The sequence below is a fragment of the Nicotiana tabacum genome, chromosome 10, assembly GCF_000715075.1.
Source record: "Nicotiana tabacum cultivar K326 chromosome 10, ASM71507v2, whole genome shotgun sequence".
In the NCBI taxonomy this organism is placed as follows: Eukaryota; Viridiplantae; Streptophyta; class Magnoliopsida; order Solanales; family Solanaceae; genus Nicotiana; species Nicotiana tabacum.
The window spans coordinates 100834100-100860363 of record NC_134089.1 but is presented as its reverse complement, the minus strand read 5'-3'; the positions used below and the strand labels follow the sequence as shown (position 1 = coordinate 100860363).

Sequence of the window (26264 nt, the reverse complement as noted above, 5' to 3'; positions counted from 1 at the left end):
TAAACTGTTGATTATTTGTGACTTCCATGCTTAGTGTAACACTACATTGTATTATTAACCTTAGTAAGTATCAAGTCGACCTCTCGTCTCTACTTCTTCGAGATTAGACGGGATACTTACGGGGTACATATTGTTTATGTACTCATACTACACTTCTGTACTTAATTGTACAGGATCTGAGGCAGGTATATCTGGCTATCAGACTGGTCCGCGCCCCTGATTCATAGACCGAGCCTTCCACGGTGAGCTGCTCCCTTCTTGCGTCGTTCAACAGCTTGATGGGGTCTTTCTTTACTTTTGCTGTCTATTCTATCCCGGATAGTAGGATAGTATTATTCTTTTGTATATTCTACTAGTTGCCCACTACTTGTGACACCAGGTCTTGGCACGCACATTAGCAGATAGTTCTTTTGGGTTGTATAATTATTATTAAATATTGCTTATCATCACCTGTTTAAATTGCAAATTAAGAAATGTTGTAACCGAATTGGGTAAGTAAAACAAGAATTTACTAATACTTTCGCGTTGGCTTGCCTGACAACGGTGTTGGGCGCCATCATGACCTATTATAGAAATGGGTCGTGACAAAGACCTTACCGTCACATCCGCATCACTGGCTAAGAAGCCATTTGCCACACCATTTAGCTATTTAGCTTTTTTTTTTCTTCACCAGATACATTTTTGTATTGTTCTTTAGACTAGTAAGTGGTCATTGACAGTTCTGCTGCATCTTCAAGTAATACAGGTGAAATTGGAGTTCTGAGTTCCTTGTTGGTTGCAAAGATATTGAAACATATATTATATCCTGAAAAGTAGGTAGATTCATTTCATCATAAATGTTACATTAGCAGCATTTTAAGCGATGAGATGCACATATATATTGAGGATTTAGATCAATATATATATCACCATATAGATCATGAAATGCACAAAAGACTGAATGGATGAAGACTAATGTAGTGAAAACTTAAGCCCTCTCCAATGTATTTTTTTCACTCAAAAGCGTCATGATTCAGGATTCGAAGTAGAGCATTGCAAATATCCTTTATTTTGAGTAATCAAGTTCACCAATACCTTATCCCCCCAAAAAAAAGCAGTTTCAACCAGTAGTTAACTCTCTTTTATATACCTGAATAAACTGCTAGACATAAGTCTCAGGCCTCGCACTATTCCTTTCTCTAATTAGTTTGGCATATCATAACAACTCTGGGACGGTTTTAAACCACTACACAATGTCATAATCATAATTGAAAAAGTTATAAAAAAACAAAATATCAGAAGTGGAACTAATGTCGGACCACCTTTTTCAAGCATTAACATCACTTGTCTTAACTCCTCATCAGAAAAGAGATTCACTCAATAGCACATATGAAATACGGAAAAATTAAATATCAGTCTGGTTGATTCATGAGTAGAAACTTTCCTTCAAGTCATTAGCAATGCAGCATAGCAGCAAATCAAAGCATATAACAAGTTGTCTCCTTTTCCTCTAGGACACTTGTTTTCATGCCTATCCTTTTATTCCCAAGAGTTATGATCTCCATGCTGCAAGACACTAAAACAAATATGGTTATAACTATTGAAAAATATGTACTCATGTTTATTTTATTTGAAAACTAATTAATGTAAGAGAAGATTATCGTTTTGCTTAAATTCTATCAAAGAATGTCAATTATAGATGCAAAAGCTTGGCATCCAATTTCTTTACGCTATTCTATATGAGAACTCATGAATTTAAGAGGTGATTGTTCATTAAATTCTATCAGAGAACATCAACTGTTGATGCAGAAGAATTCAGCATATTGTATACGACATCTTAATTCCTCAGTGACCTTTGTTTTATTACTTTTTTCACAAAATAATACAAATATTTTTCACAAAAAATATATTGAACATGAAAATGTGCATATAACATATTTAGTGGCGGGAATGTAATAAGTAATTTTCGGCGAGAAAGCAGTAAAGACCAAACAATCACAATACCTAGCATTTTTTTTTGATCGAAACACAAGACATAATTTCTTTTCAAGTTGTGATTATAATAATGTAATATCAGTAGAGATGAATTCAAACAGTGAAATTTTATTCTTCTCGAAGTTTATCAACTGCATATCTTCTATGGTGTCCAATTTCAAATGCGGGGACCTAAAAAGTTTCATTTACCAGTAAAATCATTAATGTTTTATCAGGCATTTCATCAAACATCTTAGAGTCATCTACATCATGTCAGGTAATTATGAATGAAAAAGATTAGATAACTGGAATTTTTAAGCAAAAATAATTTAAAATTAGACATTATGAAAGAAACTATCACTAACTATAACATTTACACATAAAGAACACCATCAAAGTATGTCTACCGGTACTGAAGTGTGCTTACTCGTATTGTCAAAACTTAATCTTCTAGCGAATAATTTGATGCTTGAAAGCACTGAAGGAGAAAGAGAATCGTAGTCTCTGAAATGAATAAATATTAAAAGATATGCATGTTCCGGTTAGATAAAGTTATTGACATATGTAAATCTAGCAAAATCTACCACCAAACAAGTGCAATAAAAAAGATTAATTAGACAAAAAACTTGCCAGAACTTCGAACCGAAACGATAAAAAATTAGCCAAAAGGGAGAATCTTTGAAGAAATACCCAAAATAGAAAAGGTATGAGAGAAATTTAGGGAAGACCACAAAGATGCAGAAGAAATTAGAAGAAAATGTACGAATGTTCAGGAGAGATGAGAAAGTAGCATAACTGCGTAAAAAGAGTGGGTGAATCTTTCTGAGTGGAATACACGTGTGAATGAAAATGTGAGTCTTTCTGACTCAATGGAGTACAATCCACATCAGCATTTTGTACCACTTCTATGTGCAGTGTTCGTCCATCTTAGTCACTTATATATTAGCAGAAATTAATGTCACTTTGCTATAGACGCATAGGCGGACCCAGGATTTGAGCACAGTAAGGATATCATTGTCTTTAACATAGATATATAAGCTAGTAGCGATAAAATTTAGCGTGTTAACTACTTGAAAATTTAATGATTATGAGTCAGTGATCAAATATATCTTTTAAAATATCAAAAACTTACTCAAATAAAATCAAGATTAAATATTCGTTAAGTAGTTCAAGCAGAGTCTCAATCGCCATCGTTAAATCGACGGAGGTATGCTACTTTGCCGAAGTGATTTTTGAAGGCACAAGCATTTTGAAGTTTTTCTATCGCCCTTTTTGGGGGGAATTTTGTTGAATTACTTATTTTAATACAAGTCAAGAAAATGATGATGCTTATAAACTTAGTTATCATGATAAAGAATATAAATTGGCTTCTTGCTAATGGAATATTTTATTCCTCTCCAATTTTCTTTAATCTTTTTATGTCTCTCTGTTACCTTTTTCAAATTCTAGAAAGACGTTCTCAAAAACGTTTTTGACTATTTTATATAGACGCTCTAAAGAACTAATCGTGGAGAGAAGCTTGGTTTGAGGCTTTTGAGAGAGAGATTTAAAGGGAGCGAAGCTAAACTAAATTCACTAAATGTACTAGTGCTAAAATATTTTTGAACTCAGAAAAGATTAAAAAAAAGAGAGAGAGAAAATCAAATTAAGCTCTAAATACAGAATACTAAACTACCTTGAATTCAAAGAGAAAAAAAAATAAAATGAAAAAAAGCATGCATTGCTGCTGGATCTTGAACCCAGGTCGTCTTGAGAGGGAGGAGCAAATGACGCATGTTAAATCAGTCCAACAATTTTGTGTTTGAAGGGGCACATCAAAATTATTTAGAGGGTCCTTGATATATATACAAGTATATATATATAATTTTTGCCGAAGTTAACGGGTTCCGATGACCCCTCTAGTGACCATGTAGGTCCGCCTATGTATAGACGAGGTATATTTTCTCTTTAATTAGATTTAGGTGCAATACATAATGACCCACAATTCTCTCTGGGTCATTAAATTGCGGGATGTGGGAAAGCAATAATGAGCTCCGAATTCCAAAGACAAAATAGAAACGCTTGCAATTAAAAGAAGAGCTTATCATTACATTTCTATGCAAACTTCATTTAGGTCCCTATTTGCAAGAAAATAGCGACAGCTCAATGATGATCCTAAGTGGAGGGAATAGGATTCAATGAAATTTCTTTCTAATCAAAATTGTACTGTATAAAAAGAGGAGAATTATTTTAGCAATTTCTACGAAAGTATTTGATTGAATAAGGACTTTAGAAAATTAAAGATTTTTTTGACATGTAAGTTAAATAAATGCAAAAAAATTATCCATTTAAATGAATAATAATGAAATTTCACATATTTTCTCCTCATAAAAAATAAACTTATATATCAAGTGGATCCAGCCAAAGTGAATTGAATTGATTAAAGGTAAATTAGGAAGATAAAGTTATAACAATTTTAAAAAAACGCAGAGTAATGTTTTTGTGAGGTGTTGAAAACAAAGTTAACCACATGAAGGACCGTTTGTCCATAGATTTTTTTTTCTTAATTTTTTTTTCAATAACGTATTTATCCATAAAAATTTATAAGTTTTTAAATTTTTCGAAAATGAATTTGTCAAAACAAAATAAGTTTTTTTGAAAAAAATTCTTCACTCACAGAATTACAATATTTTTCAAGTGAAATGCATGTTCAAATATAATTTTAAATTTCAAATATCATTTTTGAACTTAACTCCAAATATTTTATTTTTCCTTAAAAACCACCATTTTTATGGTGAAACAAAGGAGTGTTTGTTGGTCGGTACGGTACGATATTTAGATATTTCGGTTTGGTACTCGATTTCTTAAAATGCTATATCAATACCGTACCTAATTATATTCGGTATGTTCGACTTTTCTTCTTTCAATTTCTGTTTATTCGGTACGGTAACTTTGGTTTATTCGATATCAATATTAACTAGTGCATAAAGTCATAGAATGTAATATTCTTAATTAAAGTACTCACAGATATAAAATCATAACATAAGATTAAGTTATCAAAATAAGTGTTACGTTAAGATGCTTGGCATCCTAGAGAATAAGAGTCAAAATCTGCAAACTACCTTGTTCCTCCATTTTCCTAAAGAAGTACATGATTTTTAGTGCCAGCCTCAACATACATACTAAAGAAAATTATTATGTAACTTAGTATGTTATAATCAATAATATGTATATTATATAAGTTATTATATATTTCAGTGTGTTATCAGTATTTTGTTATTATTTTTGTAAATACCAAATATCATACGTAATATCAATTTTTTTAAAAAAACTTAAACCAAATGTCATATCAAATATTAAAATATTAAAATTTTCGATTTCGATATGATAATTCGATATTTACCAAATTATGTCCGACCATAGTCAAAGGCCTACGAAATAACAAACGGAGTAATTGATTCCCGTTCTTTATGAGATTTTGATTCGAAAAGCTTCGAGTAAAGAGCCAAATCTGAAGCTGGAGCAGGTATTTTAAAGAAGACTCCACTGGGGTATTCATATTCTGTGCTCCCTTATCACCTTCACTGCCATTCTAGCTTTGTTGCACTTTTATTCGGATCGCTAATATCGAGCAAAATGTTGTGGCTGAAACATATCGACCCAGGGTTTGTTGTTGTTGACTTCTTGTTGTTAATTTGGCCAAATTTTTTTCTTTCTTTTTTTACCAAAAACATTTTTAGCCAAATATTGAGGTGTTTGACCAAGCTTATGAAAGTAAAAAAAGTGATTTTGAGGAGAAACAGAACTAGTTTTGGAGAAACAGCTTCTCTTCAAAATCGTTTTTCTGAGAAACACTTTTGAGAAAAATACACTTAGAAGCAATTTTCAAAAGCTCGGCCAAACATTAATTACTGCTCAAAAATATTTTTCAAATTAATTAGCCAAACACAAATTGTTTCTCACCAAAAACACTTTTAAAAAAAGTACTTTTGAGAAAAATACTTTCAAAATAAGTTGATTTTAGAAACTTGGCCAAACGGGCTATTAGTTTAATTGCGGATAACTCTTCTTTAAATTTTCATACTCTAAATCAATGGGTAAATAAGTTCTGGAGTTTAAAATTTCTTGATCTAATAAAGTTTAGCTCAGCTTAGGATTACGTTTGTGTTCATATTTCTAGGGATGACAATGGGACGGTGTGGGTGCGGGGCGGAGTGGATGGACGGGGGCGGTGCGGGTTGAGATTTTTTACACAAATGAATGCGGTTGCGGGGCTATTGCAGGTTTTGGAATAATTTTATCTTTCCTAGAATCTTATTATAAAATTCTTCCGCTAAGCATGCAATTTTGATCAATCTTCCTTATTAATTCCTTTAGGCTTTACCATATTATATCCGGTGTTTATTCCGTCATCTTAAATTGGTATATTACAAAAAATTTGCTATATTTTGTTTGCATTATCAAATCAGTTATGCATTTAGATCATCATTATTACTATAAGACCAATTCACTTTATTGAATACATATTTGTCCAGAAACTAATCCTAAGAAGATTTAAAAATGATCAGTAGACATAATACCAAAACGTTTTACTTCTTCAATTTTCTGGGTTTGCTTTCTTTCTAATAATGCTTTTGATTCTTGATTTTAAAAGCCCTAAAATAAAAAACAACAACTAGCTCTGTTAGTACAAGTTAACAAAAAAAATGTTTGGGAAAAAATACTCATTAAAATTAATAATTAAAAAAAAAAAAGAAAATTTTGTACTATGCGATGCGGGGCGGAGCGGGTTGAAAACATAAAATTTTGTTATGCGGGACGGGGCCAGGCGGGGCGGGTTGAAGCCTTTGCGGGTTGAGACAGAACACGCCCCCAACCGCCCCGCCCCATTGCCATCTATGCATATTTCCCTCACCCAAGTAGGTTCAATGTAATTTGAACACAAATACGTTGCTACATAAAATTTACGTACATACAACTTGCATACAATTATATTATTACATGTATTTTGTATGTGGTGTGTATTTCACTGTATGTCTAGTGATACATTGAACATACTAATGATATACACCCGACATACATAATACATACAACTTATTTATATATTATTGTTTTTCTTCTTTTTGAGATTCAATCTGAAAATCCAACCAAGAAAACTTTAATTTTCATCAAACCACTCCCTCAAAATTAAGATATAAACTCTAAAAGATATTCTTAATTATTTGCAATAACACCATATTCAAATAAATAACAATTTTGCGAAATTCAATTTTCGAATTCAAAACTTCAAAGTTTTTTAGTGACCGTACGTCAATGAAGCTTTTAATAGGATTTACAGTTTTGTAATAGTTTCTGGCAATTATTTTTTTTAAGTAGGGGAATTGTGATTACTTAATAGTTTCACCGAAGTTAAGTTCGAATATGCCAAGTTCGTTATTGCAAAAGATAAGGATCTGATTCATACAAAAGATCACATTGACTTGATTAGGAAGTTAAGTTCAATGAAAATTGTTTTATAATAAAATAAAATTGCTGCCAATTTTAATTGGTAATGAAGAGAGGCATGAGAAAGAAAATGAAGAGAAAAGGGGGGAGATAGAGTATAATACATTATTATATATACAACTAAGTAGTAATTATGTATAGGATAAGTAATTAAGAAAAAATCTCTATAAAAGTGATGAATTTAGTATTAAGCATATCTATGTAAAAATTACATGTTAATAATAGTTGTTTTTGTAATAATGTGAAATATTACTACAGACAAACAAAAAAATATTAAACCTACAAAGCATCATACACCTCGACTTTCTCTACTTAGCCTATGACCTTAAGCACAAACCTAGTTACAAAACTTTGAAAAAGAATTTACACTTCCGAGCTCTCTTGTTTCCTCTTAATATTTTTACTCTCTCTATTTCCTGTTTGAATTTGTTGTATCACCCACTTTCTATTTACGGTATTGCCTTTATACAACATCCAATTTTCTAGCTATTCATGTATGGTAAATTATGGCCCCACTGCTGTAGTCGGGGAGCAAACGGGCAGTCGGGTCAAATATAGACGAGTCGAAAATGAATAATATAAAAACGGATAAATTATCCGATCCGATTCATATTTAATAGTGATAAAAAAAGATTAATCGACGAATAGTATGTATATCCATATTATTCATAACTTCTTGAATATGATTATTTTTGAGAGAATTCCTAATCGCCCAAACACGAGGAATCCCCAATTTAAATCTTTGCAAATATAAAAGTTAAGCCCATTAGTTATATATTAGTTATTCATTTTTCAAGTGGATAATATGGATCTTATGCCACAACTAGATATAGTCATCACACATCTTTTAAAAAAATTCCTCTAATGCTTCTGAAGTAAATTCTGTGTTCCGAGGCCTTAAAAACTCTTTTTTGTCTTACCTTGATTTGCATGCACAGTCCGAGCGTGTTTTCGGAAAGCTTTTATGTAAACTTTAAGAAAAATAATGAAATTGGCCTTTAAAATTGATTAAAGTTAAATTTGGCCAACATTCTTGGTAAATGGACCCAGACCCGTGATCGGACGGTCCCGTAGGATCCGTAGTAAAATATGGGACTTGGGCGTATAGAAAAGTTTTTTTTTTAAGAAAATTGTTTGCTAGAAAATATAAAGGCTTTTAGAAGTGAAATGATCCATTTTCTTGATGGTATCGGGATCATATCTTGGTTCCAGAGCCCGGTACAAGTTTAAAATAATAAATTGGCTGAATTTGTGGAATTTGGTAAGAATTGGAGTTCGTTTGGTATAAAACGGACCTATAGTTGAGAAAATAGGAATTTCAATGTTCTTGAGTGATTTCATGAATTTGAGGTTTAATTCATAGTTGTTGATGTTATTTTGATGATTTGATCGCACGAGCAAGTCCGTATGATATTTTCGGACTTGCGTGCATGTTTGGTTTGGAGCCCCGAGGGCTCGGGTGAGTTTTGGATACGCCGCAGAGTGTATTTGGACTTAGCAAAATTGTTGTTGGATTGCAGGTCTGGTGTTGGCCTCTGATCTCGCAATTGCGAGATCAAGGATCGCAATTGTGAAGTTTGATAGCTTGGGAATTGCGAGGGGCTGATCGCAATTGCGAAGCAAGCCCTGGCTAGCATTGCTCGCATTTGCGAGCATTTCTTCGCAAATGCGAAACCCTCAGAAAATCCCAGTAGTCGCAAATGCGACATTCCCTTCGCAATTTCGAAGATGGCAGGAATCCTTAGGAGTCGCAAATGCGAAGGTAGCAGACTTTTGAAGGGTTCTCAATTGAGAACCCCTGGTCTCGATTGCGACATCTACACCTGATAAGTGGGATTTCAGACGAGATTCTTCTTCATTTTTACAAGTTTTCAAACCCTAAAACTTCTTTGGGCGATTTTTCAAAGGCACAAACTCTTCCAAATCATTAGTAAGTCATTTCTAACTTATTTCTTTCAATCTAATCCATCTTTTTACATGATTTCATTTCAAAATCAAGGGTTTTTCATGGGAAATTGGGTGATTTTGGGTAGAACTTAGGATTTTCAAATTTTGGGGATTTAGACCTCGATTTGAGGTCGGATTTCAAAATAAATTATATATTTGAGTTCGTGGGTGAATGGATGATCGGGTTTTGGTTCGAACCTCGGGTTTTAACCAATTAGCATTTATTGATACCGTTAAGTAAATTGTGACTAGATACAAGCGAATTGGAAGTGAAAACAAGAGGTAAAGCGATAGTTGAGGCTTGGTTGTGTTCGTGGCATTGAGGTAAGTGTTTGGTCTAACCTTAGCTTGAGGGAATAGGAGTTGTGGTCTTATCTACTATGTGTTAAGTGTTGAGTACGACATATAGTTGTGGTGACGAGTATCTATACGTTGGTGTAAAGCTTGCCTGTGAGTCTTATACTATGGTTGTTGTGACTCCGTTATGTATTATCCATGCTTAATATGATGATTTTAAATGTTGAACAAGACTTATGAAAGTATTCTTGGAAATTGACCATTGTGGAGCATTGGCTCAAGTAAAGACTTAGGTTGTGAAATGATTGTGGAAACGAGATGAGATATATTGTTGATTCCGTTGCTGGGATGTAATTGTTTATGATATTGTTTCTCTTGCCGGGATGTTATTTCTTATGATATTTTTTCGCTTGCCGGGATGTTGTTATACTATTGTTCGCTTACCGGGATTCTTTTGTGATTGGTGTTGATTTGTATATGGGGATCAGGTTGCATGCCACAATAATATTATATGGGATCGGGTTGCACGCTACAACAAGGAGTAATAAGGGAGGACAGGTGAGGTCGGGTTACATGCCGCAACATCATTATATGATTTGGATCGGGTTGCATGCCACAACAATATTATATAATTGGGATCGAGTTGCACGCCGCAACAAGAAAGAAAAAAAGTGAATATTGATTCGTTACTATTTTCCTTATTCTTGCTGATACGAAATCATGGTGTTCCTTATGCTTCTTTACTGAAATTCTGTTAATACTTGATATTTCCCACAACATGTTTCTCCTTTTCATCTTTAACTACTAGTTTTTGTTATCAGTATTTGCCGTATATGCTTTAACTGCACAGGTTTATTTGGTAGTCTTGTCCTAGCCTCGTCACTACTTCACCGAGGTTAGGCTCGACACTTACCAGAACATGGGGTAGGTTGTGCTGATACTACATTCTGCATTGTCTGCAGATCCCGGTGCTGGAGCTTTTAGACCATAGAGAGGCTGCTGCCTTCAGTCCAGTGGAGACCCGAGGTAGTCCTGCAGACGTTCGCAGGCCTTGGCATCCCCTTCTATCCTACTTTCTTTCTGTTCCTACTTATTTCAGAGACAGGTATGTATTTTCTTTGTTTAGACCTTATTTGTAGTATTCATAGATGGTCCGTGACATTATGACACCAGTTTTGGGTAGAGTTGCATTTTGGATTTTCGTACTAGTATTTAGTTAAATTATTAGATTTCGTCTTCCGGATTTCTATTATTATTATTATTATTATTATTATTATTATTATTATTATTATTATTATTATTATTATTATTATTATTATTATTATTATTATTATTATTATTATTATTATTATTATTATTATTATTATTATTATTATTATTCCGCTGTTGATCACATGTTAATTTGAAATTGTTAAAAGGTTAAGGAAAAAAGGTAATAAAATCTATAACACTCGGCTTGCCTAGCTTTCACGAGTAGGTGTCATCACAACTCCCGATGGTCGAAAAAATCCGAGTCGTAACAAGTTGGTATCAAAGCTCTAGGTTGCTTAGGTCTCACAATTCATGGACACGCTTAGTAGAGTCTGAGGGATCGGTACGGAGACATTTGTGCTTATCCCCAAAGGGTACGAAGTTTAGGAATGACTTCACATCTATTCTTCTCTATCGTGCAATTTGGTTTCTCAATGCTAATTGAACTTCTACTATGTTCTTTCGCAGATGGAGAGAACACGCGCTTCTTCATCCGCTGATTAGTAGCTCGAGCCCCCAGCAGCAGCTCCCACGAGGGGCAGGGGACGAGGCAGGGGCAGAGCTCAGCCCAGAGCAGCAGCACCAGCGGCGGAGCCTCAGGTAGAGTTTGATGATGAGGTTCCAGCCCAGACCATTGCAGCAGGGCCAGCTCAGGTCCCAAAGGGGTTCATTGCCACCCCGGTACTCCATGATGCTTTGGTCCGTCTAGTGGGCCTTATGGAGAGTGTCGCCCATGCATGCTTACTTCCTGTAGCACCAGCCGTCTCTTAGGCCAGGAGAGGAGCACAAACTCCTACTACCCGTACACTGGAGCAGATGGCTCCCCAGTATCAGACTCCAGCAGTTCAGCCAGTTGAAGTAGTTTAGCTGGGTGTTGTGGCACAGACCGATGAGGGGCCAGCTATGTCTGCTGATGTCTTATGGAGGTTGGACAGGTTCACCATGCTTTTTACTACCACTTTTGGCGGTACATTTTCTGAGGATCCCCAGGATTATTTGGATAGCTGTCATGAGGTTCTATGGAACATGGGGATAATGGAGGCCAATGGGGTCGACTTTTTTCGTTTGTCAGGATCCACCAAGACTTGGTAGAGGGATTATTGTTTGGCTAGACCAACTGGGTCACCTGCTTTGACTTGGGATCAGTTTTCTCAACTATTTTTGGAGAAGTTTCTTCTGGTCACTCAAAAGGAAAATTATTGGAGGCAGTTTGAGCGTCTCCACCAGGGTTCTATGACCGTCACTTAGTACGAGACCAGATTTATTGACTTGGCCCGTCATGCTCTTCTTATACTTCCCACCGAGAGAGAGAGAGAGATGGTGAGAGGGTTCATTGAGGGACTCATTCAGCCTATTCGATTACAGATGGCTAAGGAGACGGGGTGCAAGATTTCTTTTCAGGATGCGGCTAATGTGGCCAGGAGAGTTGAGATGGTTCTATCATAGGGTAGTGGTCAGGGGTCTGACAAGAGGCCCCATCATTCTGGCAGGTTTAGTGGCGCCTCGTCTGGAGGCAGGGATTATTTTGGTAGAGGCCATCCTTCCAGGCCATTTCATTCAGCACTACAGGCTTCTCATGGTGCTTTAGGTGGGCGTGGTTCTTATGTACCTCCTTCAGGACAGCCAGCTCCTATCAGAGCACCTCCTCTTCAGAGCTATTCTCATGGTCAGCCGGCCCGCCAGGGTTAGTCTTAGTTTCTTCAGCCACAACACTCAGGGGGATGCTTTGAGTGCAGTGAGTATGGTCATATCCGGAGGGCTTATCCGAGATTAGTGGGTGTTCAATCGCAACATCAGGGTTCCTGTGCCATGGTTAAGGCATCGAGTGTTCCACCGCCCGCCCAGCCAGCTAGAGTTAGAGGTAGAGGTGCTAGAGGTGGAGGTAGAAGTATTAGAGGTAGAGGTCAGGCCGCTAGAGGTAGAGTCCAGCCAGTAGGATGCCATCCCAGGGACGTAGTTCAGAGTGGTGGGGCCCAACCCCTATGTTATGCTCTTCCAGCCAGGACAGAGGTTGAGGCCTCTGATGCAGTTATCATAGGTACTGTTCTGGTTTGTAATAGAGAGGCTTCCGTTCTAATTGATCCAGGGTCTACATACTCCTATGTGTCATCTTATTTTGCCCAGTATTTGGTAATGCCTAGTGATTCTTTGAGTGATCCTGTATATGTGTCTACACTGGTGGGTGATTCTATTGTGGTGGATTGTGTCCATCATTCATGTATAATTATGATTGGAGGTCTTGATACCGGAGTAGATCTGTTACTCTTAGATATGGTTGATTTTGATATCATATTGGGGATGGACTGGTTATCACCTTACTATGCTATCTTGGACTGTCATGCCAAGACTGTGACCTTAGCCTTGCCGGGTTTACCTTATTTAGAGTGGAGAGGGACTCCTGGTCATTCCACCCGTAGGGTTATCTCATATATGAAGGCTCGGCGTATGGTTGAGAAGGGATGTTTGGCCTATTTGGCGTATGTTTGTGATTCTAGTACCGAGGTTCCTTTTATAAATTTTGTGCCTGTTGTTCGTGAGTTTCTAGAGGTATTTCCTTCAGACCTATTGGGGATACCACCCGATAGGAATATTAACTTTTGCATTGATCTGGCTCCAGGCACTCAGCCCATTTCTATTCCCCCATATCGCATGGCTCCGCCAGAGTTGAAAGAATTAAAAGAGCAACTGCAAGACCTACTTGATAAAGGCTTCATTAGACTTAGTGTCTCACCTTGGGATGTGCTGATGTTGTTTGTTAAGAAGAAGGACGGATCGATAAGGATGTGTATAGATGGTAGTTGAACAAGGTCACAATCAAAAATAAGTATCCATTGCCGAGGATTGATGATTTGCTTGACCAGCTTCAGGGTGCCCAAGTGTTTTCTAAGATCAATTTGAGATCTGGCTACCATCAGTTGAGGATTAGGGCATCCGATGTCACTAAGACAGCTTTCCGCACTCAGTACGAGCATTATGAGTTCTTAGTGATGTCATTTGGGTTGACAAATGCCCCAACAACTTTCATGGATTTGATGAACCGGGTGTTCAAGCCTTACTTGGATTCATTCATGATAGTCTACATTGATGATATTTTGATCTATTCCTGCAACCGAGAGGAGCATGAGCAGCATCTTCGAGCCGTTCTCCAGACTTTGAGGGTCAATCAGTTATATGCTAAGTTTTTGAAATGTGAATTCTGGTTGAGTTCAGTTGCATTCTTGGGTCTGTTGTATCAACAAAGGGTAATCAGGTGGATCCGAAAAAGATAGAGGCAGTCAAGGACTGACCTAGACCCGCATCAACTACAGAGATCCGAAGTTTCTTGGGTTTGGCGGGCTATTACTGTCGGTTTATGGAGGGATTTTCATCTATTGCAGCCCCGATGACCAGGTTGACCCAGAAGAGTGCCTAGTTCATGTGGTCGGACGAGTGTGAAGTGAGCTTTCAGAAGCTCAAGACAGCTTTGACTACGGTGCCGGTATTGGTATTACCTACAGGTTCAGGGCCATATACGGTATATTGTGATGCATCTCGTATTGGACTTGGTGCGGTGTTGATGCAGGATGGCAAGGTCATTGCTTATGCGTTGCGACAGTTGAATATCCATGAGAAGAATTATCCAGTCATAATTTGGAGTTAGCAGCCATTGTTCACGCGTTGAAGATTTGGAGGCATTATTTACATGGCTTGTCGTGTGAGGTGTTCACGGATCACAAGAGTTTGCAATACTTGTTCAAGCAGGAGGAGCTAAATTTGAGGCAGAGGAGGTGGTTGGAGCTATTGAAGGACTATGATATCACCATCTTATATCATCCGGGAAGGCCAATGTAGTGGCCGATGTTTTGAGTAGAAAGTCAGTCAGCATGGGCAGTCTTGCGTATATTCCGGTCAATGAGAGGCCACTTGCTTTAGATGTTCAGGCTTTAGCCAATCAATTCGTGAGGTTGGATGTTTCTGAGCCTACCCGTGTATTAGCTTGTACAGTCTCTCGTTCTTCATTATTTGAGCATATCCGAGATCGGCAGTATGATGATCCTCATTTGCTTGTCCTTAGGGACACAGTGCGGCACAGAGGTGCCAAGCAGGTTATAGTCAAAGATGATGGAGTTTTGAGGATGCAAGGTTGAGTTTGTGTGCCTAATGTGGATGGACTTCGTGACTTGATTCTAGAAGAGGTCCATAGTTCCCGGTATTCTATTCATCCAGGCGCCACTAAGATGTATCAGGACTTGTGGCAGCATTATTGGTGGAGGAGGATGAAGAAGGATATTGTTGCATATGTGGCTCGGTGTTTGAATTGTCAGTAGGTAAAGTACGAGAATCCGAGACCTGGTGGTTTGTTCCAGAAGATTGAGATTCCTGAGTGGAAGTGAGAACGTATCACTATGGACTTCGTTGTTGGACTCCCACGGGATCAGCAGAAGTTTGACGCAATGTGGGTTATTGTTGATAGGCTGACTAAGTTAGCGCATTTCATTCCTTTGGCAGTTTCCTATTCTTCTGAGCGGTTGGTAGAGATTTATATTCGGGAGATCGTTCGTCTTCATGGTGTGCCCGTGTCTATTATTTCTGATCGAGGTACGCAGTTTACCTCGCATTTCTGGAGAGTAGTTCAGCGTGAGTTGGGCACACGAGTTGAGTTGAGTATAGCATTTCATCCTCAGACGGACGGACAATCTGAGCGTACTATTCAGATTTTGGAAGATATGCTCCGAGCTTGTGTTATTGACTTTGGAGGCTTGTGGGATCAGTTCTTGCCATTAGCTGAGTTTTCCTACAACAACAACTATCAGTCGAGCATCCAGATGGCTCCCTATGAGGCATTATATGGTAGGTGGTGTCGGTCGCCAGTTGGGTGGTTTGAGCCGTGAGAAGCTCAGTTGTTGGGTACGGATCTAGTACATGATGCCTTGGACAAGTATAAGATCATTCAGGATAGGCTTCGTCCAGCCCAGTCCAGGCAAAAGAGTTATGCCGACCATAAGATTCGTGATGTGGCATTCATGGTCGGAGAGCGGGTGTTGCTTCGGGTGCCGCCCATGAAGGGTGTGATGAGATTTGGGAAGAAGGGCAAGCTAGGGCCCTAGGTTCATTGGTCCTTTTGAGATTCTTGATCGAGTGGGAGAGGTGGCTTACAGACTTGCATTGCTGCTGAGTTTATCATCTGTGCACCCAGTGTTTCATGTTTCCATGCTTTGGAAGTATCACGTCGATCCATCCCACATGTTAGACTTCAGCACTGTCCAGTTGGACAAGGGAGCCGGTAGCTATTCTAGACCGGTAGGTTCGTCAGTTGAGATCGAAGAACTTTCCTTCGGTTCGTGTGCAGTGGAGAGGTCAGCCTATTGAGGCAGTGACCTGGGAGTTCGAGTCCAATATGCAGAGCCGATATCCCCATTTTTCTCCGACTCAGGTACTTTTCTTATGTCCGTTCGAGGATGAAAGATTGTTTTAGAGGTGGAGAATGTGATGACCCATTTGGGTCATCACTCGTTTTGAAAGTAAATTCTATATTACGAAGCTTTAAAAATCACTTTCTGTCTCACCTCGATTTGCGTGCGTAGTTTGGACACATTTTCGGAAAGCTTTTATGTGAAATTTAAAAAAAATAATGAAATTAGCCTTTAAAATTGATTAAAGTTGACTTCGGTCAACATTCTTAGCAAACGGACCGGACCCGTGATCGGACGGTCCCGTAGGGTCCGTAGTAAAATATGGGACTTGAGCGTATGCACGGAATCGGATTTCGAGGACCCAAGCCAGAGAAAAGAATTTTTTAAATAAAATTATTTGTTGGAAAATATAAAGGCTTTTAGAAGTGAAATGATGCATTATTTTGATGGTATCGGGCCCATATCTTGGTTTCAGAGCCCGGTACAATTTTAAAATAATAAATTAGTTGAATCTGTGGAATTTGGTAAGAATCAGAGTTCGTTTGTTATAAAACGGACCTATAGTTGAGAAAATAGGAATTTCAATGTTCTTGAGTGATTTCATGAATTTGAGGTTTAATTCATAGTTGTTAATGTTATTTTGATGATTTGATCGCATGAGCAAGTCCGTATGATGTTTTCGGAGTTGTGTGTGTGTTTGGTTTGGAGCCCCGAGGGCTCGGGTGAGTTTTGGATAGGCCGCGGAGTGTATTTGGACTTAGTAAAATTGTTGCAGGATTGCAGGTCTGGTGTTGGCCTCTGATCCAGGGATCTCACTTGCGAAGTCTGATAGCTTGGGAATTGCGAGGGGCTGATCACAATTGCGAAGTAAGCCCTGACCAGCATTGCTCGCATTTGCGAGCATTTCTTTGCAAATGCGAAACCCTCAGAAAATCCCAGTAATCATAAATGCGACATTCCCTTCGCAATTGCGAAGATGGGAGGAATCTCCAGTAGTCGCAAATGCGATGAATCCTTCGCAAATACGAAGGTAGCAGACTTTTGAAGGGTTCGCAATTGGTCGCAATTGCGACATCTGCACATGATAAGTGAGATTTCAATCGGGGTTCATCTTCATTTTTACAACTTTTCAAACCTTAAAACATCTTTGGGCAATTTTACAAAGGCACAAACTCTTCCAAATCATTAGTAAGTCATTTTTAACTCATTTTTTTTCAATCTAATCCATCTTTTTTACATGATTTCATTTCAAAATCAAGGGTTTTTCATGGGAAATTGGGTGATTTTGGGTAGAACTTAGGATTTTTAAATTTTGGGGATTTGGACCTCGATTTGAGGTCGGATTTCAAAATAAATTATATATTTGAGTTCGTGGATGAATGAGTGATCGGGTTTTGGTTCGAATCTCGGGTTTTGACCAAGCAGGCCCCGAGTCGATTTTTGACTTTTGGAGAAATCATTAGAAAACCTGTTTTTCATGCATTAGAATTAGTTTATTTAGCATTTACTGATATCATTAAGTAAATTATGACTAGATACAAGCGAATTGGAAGTAGAATCGAGAGGTAAAGCGGTAATTGAGGCTTGATTGTGTTCGTGGCATTAAGGTAAGTGTTTGGTCTAACCTTAGCTTGAGGGAATAGTAGTTGTGATCTTATCTACTATGTGTTAAGTGTTGAGTACGGCGTATAGGTGTGGTGACGAGTATTTATGCGTTGGTGTCAAGCATGCCCGTGAGTCTTATACTATGGTTGTTGTGACTCCATTGTGCATTGTCCATGCTTAATATGATGATTTTAAATGTTGAACAAGGCTTATGAAAGCATTCTTGAAAATTGACCAATGTGGAGCATTGGCTCAAGTTGAGACTTAGGTTGTGAAATAGTTGTGGAAACGAGATGAGATATATTGTTGATTCCCTTGCCGAGATGTAATTGTTTATGATATTGTTTTCCTTGTCGGAATGTTATTGCTTATGATATTATTTTTCTTGTCGGGATGTTGTTGTTATGCTATTATTCCCTTGCTGGGAATCTTTTGTGATTGGTGTTGATTTGTATATGGGGATCGGATTGCACGCCGCAACAATATTATATGGGATTAGGTTACACGCCGCAACAAGGAGTAATAAGGGTGGACAAGTGGGGTCGGGTTGCACACCTCAACATTATTATATGATTTGGATCGGGTTGCATGCTGCAACAGTACTATATGATTGGTATCGGGTTGCACGCCGCAACAAGAATGATAAAAGTGAATATTGATTCGTTACTTTTTTCCTTATTCTTGCTGATACGAAATTATGATGTTCCTTATGCTTCTTCACTGAAATTTTTTAATACTTGATATTTCCCGCAGCATATTTCCCCTTCCCATCTTTAACTGCTAGTTTCTCTTATCAGTATTTGCCGTATATGCTTTAACTGCACAAGATTATTTGGTAGTCTTGTCCTAGCCTCGTCATTACTTCGCCGAGGTTAGGCTCGACACTTACCAACACATGGGGTCGGTTGTGCTTATACTACACTTTGCATTGTGTGTAGATCTCGGTGCTAGAGCTTTTGGACCATAGAGAGGTTGCTGCCTTCAGTCCAGTGGAGACCCGAGGTAGTACTGCAGACGTCCACAGGCCTTGGTGTCCCCTTCTATCCTACTTTCTTTCTGTTCCTACTTATTTCAGAGACATATATGTATTTGTTTTGTTCAGACCTTATTTGTAGTATTCATAGATGGTACGTGACATTGTGACACCAGTTCTAGGTAGAGTTGCATTTTGGATTTTCGTATTAGTTCTAGGTAGATTTTCGTTCAGACCTTATTGGTACTTTCGTCTTCCGCATTTCTTTTATTATTATTATTATTATTATTATTATTATTATTATTATTATTATTATTATTATTATTATTATTATTATTATTATTATTATTATTATTATTATTATTATTTTGCTATTGATCACATGTTAATTTGAAATTGTTAAAAGGTTAAGGAAAAAGGGTAATAAAATCTGTAACACTCGGCTTGCCTAGCTTTCACGAGTAGGAGCCATCACGACTCTCAAGGGTGGGAAATCCGGGTCGTGACAGCTTCATCTTGATCTTTCTTAAGATTAGCATAATCTCCTCTACTTGTACCTCTCGCCCCATCTGATTATAGTCAACAAGTAGGTGATGCATATTTTTAACAGGGGTATATACAGGATTTTTTATAAGCGACATCGATATTTCGAAAAATTAAACAAGTGAACAAATAATTGAAACAATATCGTATTTAAAAAACATAAGCATATTATATTAGTAAAACATAATTCAAAGTATATTACTAAAACTCGCCTCATTCTCTTTTTTCAATGTATATTTACAGTAACAAATGATACGTTTATCTCAGTCGCTTTTTGTTAGCATATGGCATCATAGTGATTTTAGGCTTAAAGATTTAGTTGATACGTTTTCTAAAAGAGGGTAAAAGTTTGATTTCTTTTTAACTTGTCCTTTATTAAATGATAAATTTAAATTTAAAGTTCCAAAAATAAAGAAAACATCACAGCTCGATCTCACAACCTGACATAACGAACTTGATGCACTCAACCACTACGCCAAGCAACATTACTTGTCAAACGGTGTCAATTTCATTTTATTTACTAGTTTTTGTTTTTTCTCTCTCTTCATATTGTGTATATTTATATTTAGTAAATCTTTTTGACCAAGCGGTGTCAGATGACATCGCTTGCACTAAGGTAGGTACGCCCCTGATTTTTAATTGCATTGCATTTACATAACTTGCAGTCAACTTCCTTCACATGCTATACCTATCTTCAGTAGTCTTTGTTGGGAAATAACAAGCACAAGCAATGTGCATGATGAGGTAGAAGCAAAATAATACTCAAGTCAAACTTTTTCAATCTACTTGAATCAAGAAAAAGACAATAAATTGGCACAAATGATAATACGGGTAGAAACTATACCACAAGCAAACGAAGAATAACAAGACAAAAGTAATCAAGATACGAGACACCAAATTTACGTGGAAAACCGCTTCAACGTGAAAAGGTAAAAAACTATGGGACCTTAGGCCTACAAAAGCTCTACTAATAATAAATAAGAGTTGCAACAATGTTCTTCAAATAGCTACAAAAACAATACCAAATACGGAGCAACAATACATAAAAGATAGCACCAAAACTAGTGAAGAAAAGAGAGAAATCACCCTAAAATAATGAACTACTATTCGTGCTCGAAAACTGGACCTATATACCACAAAATTCAATTTCCACCACTGAAATAAAAAAACCAGATGTTAAGAACCCCCCGTTCAAATTTGAGCACGATCCAACGGTTAACGAATCAGAAAATATAGTTTGAAGCAGACTGATGTAGCTGATTTTCACTGGCCGAAAATCACCACTTCTCTTTCATTTTCTCTCTATATGGATGCTGTAAAATAACTCTTATGTTCTTGAAATAAGACCTAAATCGGTCATATACATACATACATACATACATACATACATACAGTATAATTTAAGGCAAAGCGGGCTAGGTCTAAAAGGTATTTTATTTATCCACATAGGGAGGGAAAAAAATCCAAAAACCCATCAATTCTCCCCCTCCCAATTATATGGAGGAGACCGCAGTCCAGACGATCATGCAACACTCTTCAAACTTCCCTTTTAGAGAGCTTTAGTCAATATATCCGAACCATTATCTTTGGTGTGAATCTTCTCAAGTTCAAGCGACTTAGAATCCAACACATCTCTAATCCAATGATATCTCACATCAATATATTTCCATCTACCATGAAATATAGAGTTCTTTCCAAGATGAATAGCACTTTGACTGTTGTAATGAAGTATATACCTCTCTTGAGCAAAGCTAAGTTCCCCCCAAATATCTCTTCATCCAAAGCAGCTCTTTACAAGCTTCAACGACGGCAATAAGCTCAACTTCTGTAATAGATAGAGCAACACATTTTTGCAACCTAGATTGCCAAGACACAGCTCCCCTTGCAAAGGTAACTAAGTAGCCTGAAATTGACTTGCAAGTATCAACATTGCTTGCCATATCTGAATCAGTGAACCATAAAGAATAAGTTTCCCTGTCCCAAAATACATACTCAAACTAGAAGTGCTACAAAGATATCTCACTATCCACTTTACCGCATTCCAATACTCTCTTCCTGGATTAGAAAGAAAACGATTAACAATACCAACAACATGAGCAATATCTCGTCTTTTACAAATCATTGCATACATCAAACTGCTAACAACTGAAGCATAAGGATTTTTCTTCACGTCTTCCTTCTTATCATCATTAGAAAGACACTGTTTCATGCTCAATTTGAAATGCATAACAGGTGTACTGACAACTTTAGCTTTATCCATGTCGAATCTGTGAAGTAATTTCTGAATGTACGTCTCTTATGATAACCACAACTTCTTGGCCTCTCTATCACAGACAATCTGCATGCCAAGAATCTGTCTTGATGGTCCTAAGTCTTTCATAGAAAAAGACTTGTTCAACTCTTGCTTCAACTTTTGAATCCTGCAAGCATTATGACCAACAACAAGTATCATCAACATAAAGTAATAAGATAATAAAGTCAACATTAGAGAATTTTTGCACAAAAATATAATGGTCTGAAAAAGTCTTCTTGAAGTCTTGCTGACTCATAAAAGAACCAAACTTCCTGGAGCTTATTTCAAACCATACAATCTCTTCTCCAACTTGCAAATAAAATTCTCTTTTCCCTTGACTTCAAAACCTTTTGGCTACTCCATATAAATTTTTCATCTAAGTCACCATGAAGAAAAGTAGTTTTAACATTCATTTACTGAAGCTCTAAATCTAGACTTGCAACCAAGCCTAGAACAATCTGAATGGATGACATCTTCACAATTGGAGAAAATATTTCATCAAAATCAACTCTTTTTTCTTATTAAAGCCCTTGACAACCAATCTAGCCTTTTACCATGGAACTGGATTACCATCTTCATGTTTCACCCTGAAAACCCACCTATTTTTCGAAGCTTTTTTGTCTTTAGATAGCTTAAAAAAATCAAAGATATGATTATCATGCAAGGATTTCATCTCATCCTTCATAGCATCAAACTACTTTTCTTTTTCATCACAATCCATGGCCTCTTCAAAACTTTCATGTTTTCCCCTATCAATCAAGAGTATATACTCAGTAGGAGGATAACATGATAAATGTACTTTCTATCTAGTAGATCTTTTAAGAGAACTCTCTAGAGCATCAATAGTAGTTGGTTTCTGGTCAACCACATCATCTTTCACTAAAGCATCAATAACATCTTGCTGGTCATTCTGAACATGATCATCATCTTCATTATCAACTTGATTATCATTAGTTTGAAGATTTTCTTCAGGTGGAATAGTCACATGAACTTGATCAACATCACTTAAGTTCTCATTGCTTTGAAAATCAACCTTCTCAGCTTTATCGAAATCTTCAATTGTCTGGTCTTCAAAGAATACAATATCACGACTTCTAACAAGTTTCTTTTTAACTGGATCCTAGAAAAGATAATTAAATTCATCTTGACCATAACCAATAAAGATACACTGCCTAGTTTTAATATCTAGCTTTGACCTCTTATCCTTAAGAACATGCACAAAGGCCTTACACCCAAATACTCTCAAGTGATCATAAGTAATCTTCTTACCAAATCAAACTCTGTTAGGGACCTCACCATCCAAAGAAACAATAGGAGACAAATTGATAATATAAGCAACAATATTAAGTGCTTCTTCCCAAAAGGAGTCTAGCACCTTAGCATCTGAAAGCAAATATATAACTTTCTCAACTAAAGTTTTATTCATCCTCTCTGCTAAACCATTTAACTGAGGAGTCTTTGGAGGAGTTTTCTGATGCCGAATATCCTGCAATCTGCAATAATTATCAAACGGGCCAATATACTCACCATCATTTTCTAAGCGGATGCATTTTAATTTCTTCCATGTCTCCTCTCAACCAAGGCCTGAAAATTCTTGAACACATCAAGTATTTGATCTTTGGACTTCAAAGGAAGTACCCAGAGTTTGTGATAATGATCATCAATAAAGATCACAAAGTAAAGTGCACCACCATGTGACTTTACTTTAAAAGGATGACATAAATTAGAATTTACCAATTCCAGCAAATCAAGCATTCTCGAAGGTGGATGACTTTGAAAAAAAACCCTTTTCTGTTTCCCGGCTAAACAATAAACACATCTCTGTAATTTTGCTTGCTTTATGCCAGAAAGAAAATTCTTTTTAGCCAAACTATCAATCCCCTTCTCACTCATATGACTCAACCTTCTATGCCATAACTCTGATGAATCATTCTCCACTAAATTAATTAAATCAATAGAAATGGAGCAATGCATTTTGTACAAGTGAGATACCTTTATACTTCGAGCCACATCTATTGAGCATCTAGTAAGCTTCTGCTGTCCACCGCCAATGATGTTATAATATCCATCATCATCAATCTTTCCTATAGAGATTAGATTCAGATGGATATCTGAACCATGCTTGACATTGCTAAGAACTAACCTGCAGCCATTGTTAGTTTTCAAACAAATAGTACCAATACTAAATACATCAACTTCACCATCATTGTTCATTTTTAACTTTCCAAAGTTACCTACAGTATAAGAAGAAAATTATTCCTTCTTTGGCGTGACACCTGAATCCTCAAACCAGCTAGCCTCATCATGAACAAAATTTATGGTATCTTCATCGTTGGCAAAAAGAAGATCATCATCAACAATAGTAGCAACATAATTTTTATTGTGGTCATCTTTCTTTTATTGTTTCCTTTCTCTCTTAAGCTTGAAACAGAACTTCTTGATGTGCCCATTCTTGTTATAGTGATCACATGTAATATTTATGTACCTGGACCTCGACTTTCTTTTGCTTTTACCTCTATCATTCTGACCTCTGAATTACTTCTCCCATTGTCTTCAGTATCCAAAATATCAGAGTGTGAAGCTGAAGAAGACGAAGCTTGAGATCTTCTCCTTATCTCTTCATTTAAGACACCACTATTAGCATATTCCATAGTTACAACTAGTCTAGGACACCTTGAAAATTATTTATATGATCAGAAATAGGACTATCATCTTTGTATTGAATATTCATCAATTGCTTAAGTCGGAATAACTTATTGTTGCCAGTCTTTGAAACATAAAGTGTCTCGAGCTTTTCCCACAAAGTTCTAGCATGTGTGTCATTAATAGTATGATTACGAGCATTATCTTCAACTCATTGTCCGATATAATCACAAACTTGTAAGTTCTCAAACTCCCAATCTTCATTAGATAGAGTTTTAGGTTTGTTGGAAGCAAACACATGAATATATTTTCTTAACAAATCGAAGAGCTTTCATCTTGCCTTTTCAAATGTGATAATGGTTGTCATTCAAAAAAATCATCTTGCCCATATTTGCCTCCCTCATTCAAATAGACAATCAACATAGTCACATATAACCACAAGTTCTGATACCACTATGTTGGTAAATAACAAGCACACCCAATGTGCACGACGAGGTAGCAACAAAATAATACTCAAGTCAAACTTTTTCAATCTACTTGAACCAAGAGAAGACAATAAATTAGCAGAAATGGTAATACGGTGCAACAACTATACCACAAACAAATGAAGAATAATAAGGAAAAGTAATCAAGATACGAGACACCAAATTTACCTTGAAAACCCATTCAACTTGAAAAGGTAAAAGACCACGGGACATTAGACCCACAAAAGCTCCACTAATAATTAACAAGAGTTACAACAATATTCTCTAAATAGCTACAATAATAATGCCAAACACAGAGCAACAATACATAAAAGATAAAACCAAAACTAGTGAAGAAAAGAGAGAAGTCACCCCCAAAAAAGATGTATGCGGTAAAATCGGGGGCCCGATTTCCCTGTCATTAGGTCGCTTCGCGGGCATGCTTCTCAAGGCTCGAAGCCAAGGTCGAGACCCACCCTCGGGGGTCATCGGGTATTAGCCCCAGGGAGCATTGTGTATTAACGGCTACAGTACAGAAAAAAGGAGTTCCCAAAGTGAACGGATAACATCTGGCCGTCCCATCTCCATGCCTTTACAATTAATGTACTCTTGTACTATGTTTGGATTTCCCCTCCTATATAAAGGAGATCCTCACCACTTTGTAAGGGGTCGCTGTTGCTCCAACTATTCTACACAAGATCAATAACAACTCTCTCTCTTTTCTTTCTAACTTACTCGCTCAAGGCTACCTCTTTCATTTATTGCTTTCATACTTGTTCTTCATTCATTGCTTGATATCAGCTATAAAAAGCCTTCTTTTAATTATATCCTAACTGTTAGCCCCTTGCCAGTTACCCTGATAGCTCGACCTCGAGCCCAGGTATCGACCTCGAGGCCCTTCATCAACTAGCCCGAGGCCCGAACAGCTAGCTTCTCGGTTTGATTATAACCATGTTTTAGTTCGTATTTCGTCGTTAAGCTACACCTATCTAGCATCAACTGCTCTAACAACTAGCATAAAATAGATCACGTATTTTTAGAGTCCCATCTACAAATTTAATTGTTATTACCATTTTCACGGTAAACAGTTTGGCGCCTACTGTGGAGCTAAAAATAATAGTGATTATTTTCTTGCTGTTTTCACTACACAAATGCAAGTTATCTTTCACACTTTTTCTTGTTCAAGATCTTTGATTTCAGGTTAGAACGTCTGGCTCAGTGAACAAAATGGGGAACCAGAACCTCAAAAACAGCAAAGAGAAGGACACGACTGCACAAGATATCGGTACACCACCGTACTCAACCAGGGCGAAAGGGGAGGCTCTTCGACATGATGTCCATATGATTATCGAAGGAACCAACGTTCCCTAAGGACCCATGTTCAAACGGACAAGAACGTCCACCACGGAACAGGGACC

General features: G+C 37.1%; 1 long non-coding RNA gene across 2 annotated transcripts; it reads right to left on the bottom strand.

Moving 5' to 3' along the window:
- Positions 1-1215: 1215 nt before the first annotated feature.
- LOC107766077 (uncharacterized) lies at positions 1216-2743 on the bottom strand. 2 transcript variants are annotated; one of them, XR_012695964.1, is made up of 3 exons: positions 2584-2743; positions 2381-2457; positions 1216-1555 (listed from the first exon to the last, which is right to left on the bottom strand). It is a non-coding gene; the product is annotated as an uncharacterized LOC107766077 (long non-coding RNA). The 2 variants fall into 2 exon arrangements; XR_012695965.1 differs by having other exon boundaries at positions 1216-1545.
- Between the last annotated feature and the right edge of the window lie 23521 nt (positions 2744-26264).